Genomic DNA, 11165 nt, shown 5'->3' on the forward strand with positions numbered 1-11165 from the left:
TGTGAAATGGGAGGGACAGTAGCAACCTCCTAGGGTTATTATAAAGATTACAACCAATAAGATATTAAAACACCTGATCTAATTACTAGTTACCTAGTAGCTGTTATAGTAAGGCAATAGAGTATGTAATTAAGAAAACAGCTGTAAAAGCAAGCATCACAGGATTAAATCCAAGTCTTCTAGTTTATCAGAAATTTGAGGAAGTTTCTCAACCTCTGTAACCTTTAAAATCTCATCTGTAAAAAAGGAGTAAGAAGTTTACCTAAGGCTTTTGAATTAGACTATCAGATTTGAATCCCAGATCGATTTACTGTGTGACCTTTAGCAAGTTATTAAACTTCTCTGTGCCTCAATTTCCTCATGTATATAAAGTGCCTACTTTGTAGAGTTGTTGTGAGAATTAAGTGTAAAATGCCTAGAACAGCACCTGGTACTCATTAAAAGCTCTATAAATGTTAGATATTACTATAGTAGCAGGAGTACAATTTCCATACTACTACTATTGTCTTATGAGGATTTTGTCAAGATTAAATTATATACTAATTATATAAAGCACTTAGCAAAATGCCTGGATATAGTTAAGTACTCAAAAAGTGGTGGCTTTATTATTAATAAATATAAATTTATATCTATCATTTTACTGTGTCTTTTCTAATATTTTATGGATTAAATAAAGTATAACACTGAATATAGCAGCTATATCTGTCATATTTCATTGCATTAAATTTAGACCATCACTATAGGAAACAAATTATTTGTGACCCTGATTTTGTCATCCAATAAATTCTCTTATCTTTTTGGCTACCTGCCACCAATGACTCCAACAAGTAATGAATAAACAGGTGACTAGGATAAAGATCAAGCAGAGTGCTTTGACGAAATCCTAGGAAATACTCCTTGAATACAGACACTTTTACTTCAACCAATTAATTTCATTATTATCCAGTGGAAAGCTAGTAAACAGTAAAGATTTCACCAATTGCCTTGCTGCGATCTCCATACACTATATTCCTACCAATACCATAAAACCATAAAATCTACTCCAACAGAAAAGAAGACAATTAGTTTAACCTGGCATGCTTTATTCTTTAGGAGCCCATGCTGTTCCAAGTAATCTCAGTTTCCATAATACTTAGAAACCATCTGTTTGGCAAGATGTTTGAGAATTTTGCCCTACTTGAGCTCAGTCAAGAGCATGGGTTTATAATTTAAAGTATCTATCTACCTTCTTCCCTTTTTGAAAAAGCAAGAATATATGTAACCATCTCTAGTTTTAGAGCATAATTTTATGAAATATTCATATTAGAAGAACATCATTAAAAAATGTATAGTTTCTATCTACCAACAGGTCAAAATTAAGATATATTTACAGTAATGTATGAAGCTGGCACTTTTAATAAAAGCTCCATATCTTAACATATAAGAATAGAAATCAGGACGTGGTTCCATAGTGTAGTGGTTAGCATGTCTGCTTTACACGCAGAAGGTCATGGGTTCACATCCCAGTAGAGCTATAGTCCATGGTCTACAGCCATACAACCCTGAACAAGCGTGATGTCTGATCTCAGAAGCTAAGCAGGGTCGGACCTGGTTAGTACTTGGATGGGAGACCACCTAGGAAGACCAAGTGCTGTAGGCATAAATAATAAAAAAAAATAAGAGCCATTTCATTTTCATAAAATTAGCGTAAGTTAAAAATCTTGTACTAATGTAGTACAATCCACTGTATGTAAAGTTAGTATCCATTCATGGAATTTCAAACTCAAAGGTAGTATTTCCAGTCTACACCCCATAATTCAGTTCCATTTTTAAATTATCATTTGCTTCCATAAAATGAAGTCAAAAGACCTGAGTTATATTTATATCTCCACTGTTCCCTGTGGTCATACGCAAATTAATTAACCTTTCTGTTTTGTCTAATTCTCCCTGCATCAATTTAGCCGCTATGAATTCTTTAGAAAAAAAGCTGAATAAAATGTATCAGTCTATAATATGAGCAAATATTAACATGAAAAAAGTGGTAAAATAAATTTCTACTTAGAATTTCAAAAAGAATGGACAATCAAGATAACTTTTAGGATCTGCTATGCTTATATTCTACTAATAACAAAATGAAAATGATATCTAATGAAAACCACACATGAAAAGAAATATTTCAAGTGACTCTAGAACACATTGGAATATGTTTATTTTTAAAAAGTCATTTTACTCATAGATGCAGAGAATGAACTGGTGATTACTAGATGGGAGGGGGTTAGGGACCTGGGTGAAAAAAGTAAAGGGATAACAAATTGGTAGTTGCAAAATAGTCATGGGGAAATGAAGTACAGTATATGGAATATAGTCAATAACATCATAATAACTATGTATGGTGTTAGGTGGGTACTAGACTAATCGGGGGATCACTTCTTAAGTTATATAAATGTCTAACCACTATACTATACACCTAAAACTAATATAAAATTTTAAAATAAAATAAAAATAAATAAAATAAACAATTATTCTATAATCTAATACTATTCCAGTAATATTAATATTACTATTTTGAAACTATTATCTATAACATATATGTTATAATTATAAAAACTATTATAGATAATATATAATAATTATTATATACAATATTAAAATTATATTATATCAATATATCAAATATATATTACTATATTACTATATAATGTGATTATAATATATAATTATTATATATTATCTCTAATAGTTTTTATAATTATAACATATTATATATTATAATAATAGTTCAAAATAGTAATACTAATATTACTGGAAACAATTAGGGTTACTAATTGTTTGACTAGTGTTAACAACAAATACATATATAAAGAGAGAGAGGGAGAGAATAGGGTAATACAAATGTTTATTTTAATGTTACGAACTAAAATTTTCAATCTGAGGAAAAAAGGATAAAAGTGTAAAATCAAAGAAATTAAGTCAACTCCCATAATGTTAAATTTGAAATGGCAATATTAATATGAACTTGATTTTTTTCTTTTTAAAATATGTATTTTAGCTCTGTCTACTGAAAAGACCTAGAATCAATATACAATTCTAACACTCATTTTGTGGTCTCTAAATACCATTTCCCTCTTTTAAAAAAAAATCCTTAGAAAATAGCTGATTCCATTTCTAGTTCAAATATATTAGATTAGTTTGGAATGTATTATACCAGAAAGCAAGGAAGCTATACAAAACCAACGAGTTGTGTCAAAAGACACAAGCGCCTACATGAGGTGCTCCCATGGGCCAAAGATAAGTCATTGAACATGGTAAAAGATACTGCGGTCCTTCAACCAGTTCCCTTCTTTGGGGTCAACGCTATTATCCTCCAACTTCTGGAACTATCAGATACCATGGCTCATAGCTGCATCGGTCATTGGGAATTCCTCCCAGAAACTACTGCGGAGTAGTTTTCTGCCCCTCTCCTGAGGGGTAGCCTGCAGCCTTGACTGGCTAATATAGGGAGACAAAAATCTGGCCCCCTTGCCTAAATTTGCAATAACTCTGAAGGGCCATTCATCTCCAGAGCTCTAAATAAGATAGGTTGTGGCCTCATTTGCAACCACTTTCCTGGTCCATCTCTCCCTCTGCCCAATCCTATCTGTCTCGCTCCCTTATGTATATCTCTGAAGAAGGTTTACTCCTGAGTAAACCTTCTACGTGCAATCACCCATCTCAGAGTCTGTTTCTAAGGACCCCAATCTAAAACATTTTGTACCAAGAATGTTTCAAGGAAACCAACTCTAAAATGGGATTTCGAAGATGGGTTACTCACCTGCTGGCTGGAATAGAAACCTCATCACATGGTAGTAGAATATGGATATAGATGGCTCCTGGCATACTGGAATGGTATAACTGTTAAAACTTTCATCAGTGATGAAGATGAAGTACAGATACTAAGAGGTGCATCAGCTAGTATAATATCTTTGATGCTTAAGAGGTGTGAGAAATGATAATATAAAGACTATGGAAATGGATGGCTGAGCACCTTGATATCTAGTAATGACATGATTTAATAATGAGAGTTCAATTCAGTAAATATAAAAAGTATCTCCTATATACCCGGAACATATAAAAAGGAAATAAAGGTGCAACTAGGACCTTTATGATCGTCCACTTTCACATTTATTTCACAGGTATCTTATTTCAGCTTTCCATAATATGTTTCTTACTCCCCTTACTCAATTGCAAGGGTTCCCAAATTGCTGCACTTTGTAATCACCTGAATCTCTTTTTAAAATGCTGATACCTGACTCTTACTGCCAGACTTTTGGATTTAATTGGGGTAGAGTGCAATCCGGGCATCAGAATTTTTAAAAGCTCCCCAAGTTGTTCTAATGTGCAGCAAAGGTGGCAGATCATTAAGATACATAACTCCTAGCTATCGAGGTGATTTTAAATTTATTTTACACTTAAGATTGCTTAGTAATGCCTTAAGCTTAAGAAAGATTATTATGACGAATTTGCATCATTTTCTCATCTCTTCTAGCCTTTGCTGGGATAACTTTTGCAAATATTATTTTTTAAATTTATGATAGAAGTAACAAAATTAGACAACTACTCATATATTGCTGAAATAAAATTTGCTTCAGAACTAAAGGCAACATATGCAATAGCATATACTCAAATTTTTCCTTTTCAAATGATTAGTGTTTGCATTTATAATATTAAAATGGTGTCAGGTATTTAATAATTCTTTCATTATTTCACCTTCCCGGATGGCATATTGTTCTCTTGCACTTTGAGTTGGTGAAACACATTAGTTGACGAGGCTTTGAACCCTCTCCTAGCATTTTCTGCAACAGGCCCAGGCAGGCCTTAGAAGTTATGAATAGAAGAGAAGGTTAACAATGTACTTAGATTTCAGGAAAGAACAATCAAATAGAAACGAAATATCATGCAAGACTTCCTTCAGTTAGTTGTTTATGATGATTTTAAACACCTTATTTAAATCACCTCCTACACTTTAATGACAACTATATCTTCTTTTACAATGAACATTGACTCAGTGACTATTTACTGACCATCTATTACATTATTAGACACTGCTAAGTGTCACGGGGTTGAAAAAAACCTTCCCTATCAAGAGGTTTATAATTTAGAGAAGGAAATCAGACATGTACTGAAGGGACTATTTGGATACAGAGTTTGCGAAATGGGATACTCAAAAGTTACTCTAAGTTTCAAGCATTAGTAAGCAGGACAATAATGTTATCTTTGAAATAATTAAGTTCAGCAGAAGAGCCAGTATAAAAAGAACAGTATAAAAAGATTGGTTCAGATTGAGGCATACTGAGTTTTCAATGGCAATTAAACATCCAGGTAGCAATGTCCATTGAAAAGATATTAGAATTTATCAGAAGTTCTAGCCTGGGCCATCCTAAGCCAATCTCATATTTAAATAGAACAGAAAATGGCTGCTGAAATTTGAAGACAACAGCTCTTCCACTGTTTTTATGTGATATCTAAAACTCTCATCATGAGACATTTATTCTCTTAAGACATTGTCTTTCCAGGATTTCCTTTTGAAATTATCAAGGGAGTTATCCACAGTGGGACAAAAGAATCATGTTCTGTCTGGATACATTTGCAAGAGGGGAGGAAGCCTGGGGGAGCCACCACAGAAACGGGAAACATGAGGTTTCAGGCCATTAGGAATGAGGATGAAGAACAGAACGAAGGGGAGCATGGAAGATATATTTTACCTCTTTAACCAAATGGTATTAAACATGAAAATGACCGAAATGACCTTATACAAGTAACAGTTTCCAGAATTGCATTTCTCCATTTTAACATGAGGGAATCTAACTTGATCGCTAAGGTATCTTCAAGCCCTAAGGTTCATCAATAAAAGTAAACCTTGAAAATCTGATTCTATATTTGTCTCCTTAACTTTTTCTAAACTTCACCTATAAAATGAAAATATTTTTGCATATAAGTTTAAAAATAGGCAAAATAATTTAAAATATCATCTAAATTGAACAATTAAATTCACTAGACTTTTAATGTCATAGCCAGTCTTATAATCAGACCTATTTGATTTCATTAGCTTCCTTCCCTTAAGTTGCATATTATATCCCTAGGCTCATTGTATCCCATTTGCAATTGCACAACATTGCTAATGAGGGGGAAAATGTGGATGCTTTAGAAAAAATCCCACTTCTAACAGAAAGTGTATTTTTTTGATAACAGCAAGTACGTAGCACAATTTTATATAGTAATGAACTGTTTTACAACCCAGGTATGAACTCAGTCTCATGATGTTCAAACCACATATTAAGGAAGTTACATTAATTATTGAAACAAAATTCATATGCCAAAATGTTACCTAATAAAACTGTACAGTCATGCAATGTTGATTTGAAACCAAAAGAAACTGAATTTAAAGCTGCCTAATCTACTAAGCTAAACTCATTTACTGATAAACTAAATGAATCTTAAACTATATGAAGCTTCCTTTTCATAAAGTTACCATGATAGTGCTTTATTTATGAGAAGCATTTTTCCTACTTTATTTGTATTTCCTATGTGTGTTATTGAGAACTCATAATGTAGGTGGCATGCTAGAGAGTGCAAATGTGTGCATGTGTGTATCTTGCATCAAGTTTGAAACCAAGATAGCTCACAAAAAAATATCTTAGGTTGTAAGAAAATGCATATACAGTGCCTTGTACTAATGTAATAAATGTGTATTATATATACCAGCACATTCTATTATTATAATAGAATGGGGTTTTTTTTTAATGCAATTAGATGTTGGAGAATAATATCCTCATACTAATGGAAGATAGTAATTATAGAGTGAATAGATTAAGTGCAAAAGGAGTTAGAGAAGAGTATGATCAAAACGAGCTAAAGGCACCAAGGAAGATTTTACCCAAAAAGTAGTATTTGAGCTTGAGATTTAAACAAGCTATAGATGAGCTAGGAGGGAAAAGACCATGTGAACCGTACTAAATGTAAGCAGGACGAAATCCTTGAGATATTCTACAGGCATAAAGGAAATAAAGATAACAAATGAGAGCTATGAATTTTTTAGAACTAAATAATATAAATTCCACCTAGAAAAAAAGGATTAAGTACCAAATGGGGAGAAAATAAAAATAAGAATAAGTAGACATAGAATTATACTTAAAAGAATAGCATAAAGTATTTTCATTCTTATAAATGAATTAACAAGATATTCAGTGAAAGTCCTCCTTTTGGCTTCATAGAATTATAGAACACTTCTGAGAGCTCTTAAGGAGAATAGACTTTTTCAACTGTGCTCTCAGACTACTTGGTGGCTGTACTGAAACCCTAAAATTACCTCTATAAACCTTGAAAACCCAGTCGAGATTTTTTAGAGAGGTACAGAGGCTAATCAGTTGTGGGAAGTGGCCAGGAAAGTTAATCTATTTATTAATAGCCTAGAGAAGTTCATGAACCTTGCACTGACTCACTGAATAAAGCACTGAGACAAAACATTCTTGTGGAGCCAATGCAGTCATCTACCGCCCTGTGGCTAATTCCACTGACCAAACCTTATGGTGGTGCCAAGGCAGCAGCTACTCTTGAATGCATATGAGTATATGATCCTGTTTAAAACAGCTTGGCTTTTATGAGAGTCCTCTCTTCTGCTTCTCCTGGTGGGTTGACGCTTCTCAAGATTTACTTCCTCCTGCCAGCTCCTAAATAGGAGCTGGGTACTTCAAAGTTGGTCCTGAGCCTTCTACTTTCCTCATTCTATTTCCTGTTCAACAATAACACATTGCTGTTAGTTGCCTTCTCTGTCCTGAGTAATCCATAGCAGGTGCTGGAGAGTAAATGAAAACTAAGGCAACATAGCTGTCTTGGAGATCTCATTAATTCTCACAACTTCAAGTATTACAGCTTCAGAAAACTATGAAATCTCTTTTCAGTTCTGGCCCCTTTCCAGAGTTCCAGCTCCATATATCTAATTACACCACAATGTCTTCCCATTACCTAAAACAAAACACGCTTAAACCTAAACACATCATAATTAAGTACCATCTTGGTACTTGATATAATTATATATAATATAAATATGTGTAATATCTAAATTATTATATTGTATATATTAATGTTAATTGATATACAGTTGGCCCTCCATATCCATGGGTTCTGCATCCGCGGATTCAACCAATCATGGATCAAAAATAATTTTTTAAATGTTACATTGTCGCTAACATGTACTAGGTAGTTAGGCCTAAGATGGTTATGCCTGTACTAAACATGTACAGATTTTTTTCTTATCATTTGTTCCTAAACAATACAGTATAACAACTATTTACATAGCGTTTACATGGTATTAGGTATTATAAGTAATCTAGAGATGATATAGTATACAGGAGGATACACATAGGTTATATGCAAATACTTTACCATTTTTATAGAAGGAGCTTGAGTGTCTGCAGATTTTAGTATCTGTCGGGAGTCCTGGAACCAATTTTCCAGGGGTACCAAAAGACAACTGTACTATAACTATCTCATTTAATTATCTATGTCTACAAACTGTGTATCTCTCCAACCATAAATCCCTAGACTGTTCTCTAAAGATGGTAAATATACAACATGTTTGCTCCTATTGCTAAGTCATAACTAAGGGCTCAAGCAACTTTAATTACAAGGCATATCTTTAGATTGTCTTGGATTTACTAAAAGATTAATTTAACAATTTCATATTGAAAGCAACATTATTGATTAATCAATAAATATAAACAGGAAGCTAAATATGAATCTGGTGCATGCTTACTAATGAAAGTACAATGAAATGGAATCAGATGTATAAAATTATAAAAACGGCTGGCATTTCCTTTTTGTTAGAAAATTTCCTTTCGTAATTAAACAGATTCATTGATTTTCAGCTCTTCGAAGGCACTAAGCTGACTTCAATCAAGTCTTGCTTCAACATACAAACTAGTTCCTAAACAGAGTATCATGAATGTTACTAAGATAATCTGACATTTATTGATCTACATAAAAACTAAAATATGGTTTCATATTTCCTAAGAGAAAATATGCATTTGAAAAATCACTAAACTCCAATAATTTCTCATTAGTCTGATTCTGCACTTCTTACTCTCTAATAATATCCAGCAAAAACTATGGAAGATAGAAGATGTTCAGCTGGTGTGTTTGTATGTGTTGAAAGGAGAGATTAAGTTCTCTCCATCTTTTGTAATTCCCAACGCCCATCAATCTAGTCTTTCATGTAGGAGTGGTGAATTTAGCCAATATAAATTTGCTAAAGCTAAAACAGACGTTATTTGTTTTCTATACTCTTCTTGGTTTCCTCCTAATTACTAAGCTCACCTCCCTTCCTTAGTGCTCCTTCCCCATCTCCCTCTTCACCAGAAGCCCAGAAATTAAATAAAACAGTAAACAATTCCCCCTGAAAGGTACCTTCCTGGTGCTGTCTAAAACAAACACAAATTCTATTTCAGCATTTTAAACACCACAAGCATTCTTACTTAGATTAAATCATGGGTCTCCCTGGTCTCCAGGCATGCCTAGACATGAACCATAAAGAGAACGAGATCCTTGAAGTTTCTCTAGTAACTGAAGGCCAAATCAACAGCAACCCTAAGAACAAGCATTTTCTCTCTCTCTTTTTTTAACAGAACTAGGCCACACACATTTTTTTCTAGTTATTTCATTTTTAGTTGTATTACCTACAAAATAAACTGCGTTTCAAAAAATTTATTTCAGTAGGCAATACATCTTGATGACTTATATGAGTCTTCTTTATTTTTTTATCTTTGAAGAAAAGTTTTAAAAATCTAAATTTCAAGGCATCTACTGCAGCCATTGCCGTGGATGGCAACAATCCAGCTCAGGTAAGATATGTGAGATGCAAGTAATAATTATAAAACATCAATCTGGAAGAGGTATTAAATCTTGTATTGGGTAAAAATGACATGATTTGAAAAAATAGAATCATTTTTGTAATTATGTTCTAATTAAGACTTATGAGTTGACATATTGCTAATGGAGGCTATTTCACTTCTCATTTTATTTATGTGTGTATATTTAACTATAAAATAAAAAATTGGCTCTACAGTTATCCCTAGACAGCTCAAAGGTTAATTAGCTCTGATTTTAGAGTGTTCCCTGGTATGGCTTGGTATATTGTACATGTTAAAGGAGCTTGAGGGATTTATGCAAAGTGCTCTACAATACTGTGCTTCTCCCAAAGATAAGATGAATACAAATTATAATTAGTTATAAATGACCTGTCTTTTGTGATTTAATTTTACAAGTTAATTTTTACAATTAATGTTTTCTGTACTGTACATTTTATACTTCACTTTGGTTTCTTACTCTTCACTTTGGTGTACACAGAACAAATGATGAATTTGGCAAAAAAGGTGCTTTCATATTCAATAATAATGCTATAACTTACTCGAACTCATCCTTGAGAAGTTCTTCTTTGATGTTTTAATATTGCGAGTTTGGAATTTGTGTTGAATGTCTAGATTACTTGCCCCTATCCATGTTACTAGTGGCATCTATGACACCATTTGCTGGGTTTAAAGAGTCAATCTATAGCTGGGGAGTTGTCCTCATGGAAAATAATTTAGAACTAAGCTTTCATGGTCAACAATGAGTGTACTACACTGGGTTCATGAAGATCATATTGAGGGATGAGGGAGCTACTCTCAATTGAGTTCCACAAGGTGTGTAATCAGAGAATATTCTTTGTTCTCTTTTGGTTTATTCATTGAAGGAAAAGAGGGGGAAGGAGAAACTAAAGGAGAGAAGTATTAGTAGAGGTCTCCTGGAAATCTTCTGTAACTGTCCTCTTTGTGTACTTAAATGCACACATACAAACACCTCTACATCATTAAATGTGGAATTGTGAGAATGAGAAAATGTAACTGGTTGCAAGACATTGTTTCTCTGACCTCCATAGCCCTCATCCCAAATGTCCAAATTTAGTCTTGCTAAAGGACCTACTCAGTGTCACCTACTTCATGAAACTTCCCTGATCAATTATAGTTCTCAATGCCCCACCCTACCCCCTTCTGTTTGTATTCAGTTTAGTAATTTATTATATACTGTCTCGAATGGTAAATAATGTGTTTGTTTTGTATTACCAGCTAGAGTGTACACATGGGGGGTGAAATGAATGACCTTAGGTGCTGAAC

The 11165-nt window shown here is 33.3% G+C and overlaps 1 pseudogene; it reads left to right on the forward strand.

The window, feature by feature from the left end:
* The first annotated feature begins 1523 nt into the window (after positions 1–1523).
* On the forward strand, positions 1524–1639 carry LOC120622614 (uncharacterized; annotated as a pseudogene).
* Positions 1640–11165: the final 9526 nt, after the last annotated feature.

This window comes from Pteropus medius, unplaced genomic scaffold (assembly GCF_902729225.1).
Source record: "Pteropus medius unplaced genomic scaffold, Ma_sr-lr_union100, whole genome shotgun sequence".
Classification (NCBI taxonomy): Eukaryota; Metazoa; Chordata; class Mammalia; order Chiroptera; family Pteropodidae; genus Pteropus; species Pteropus medius.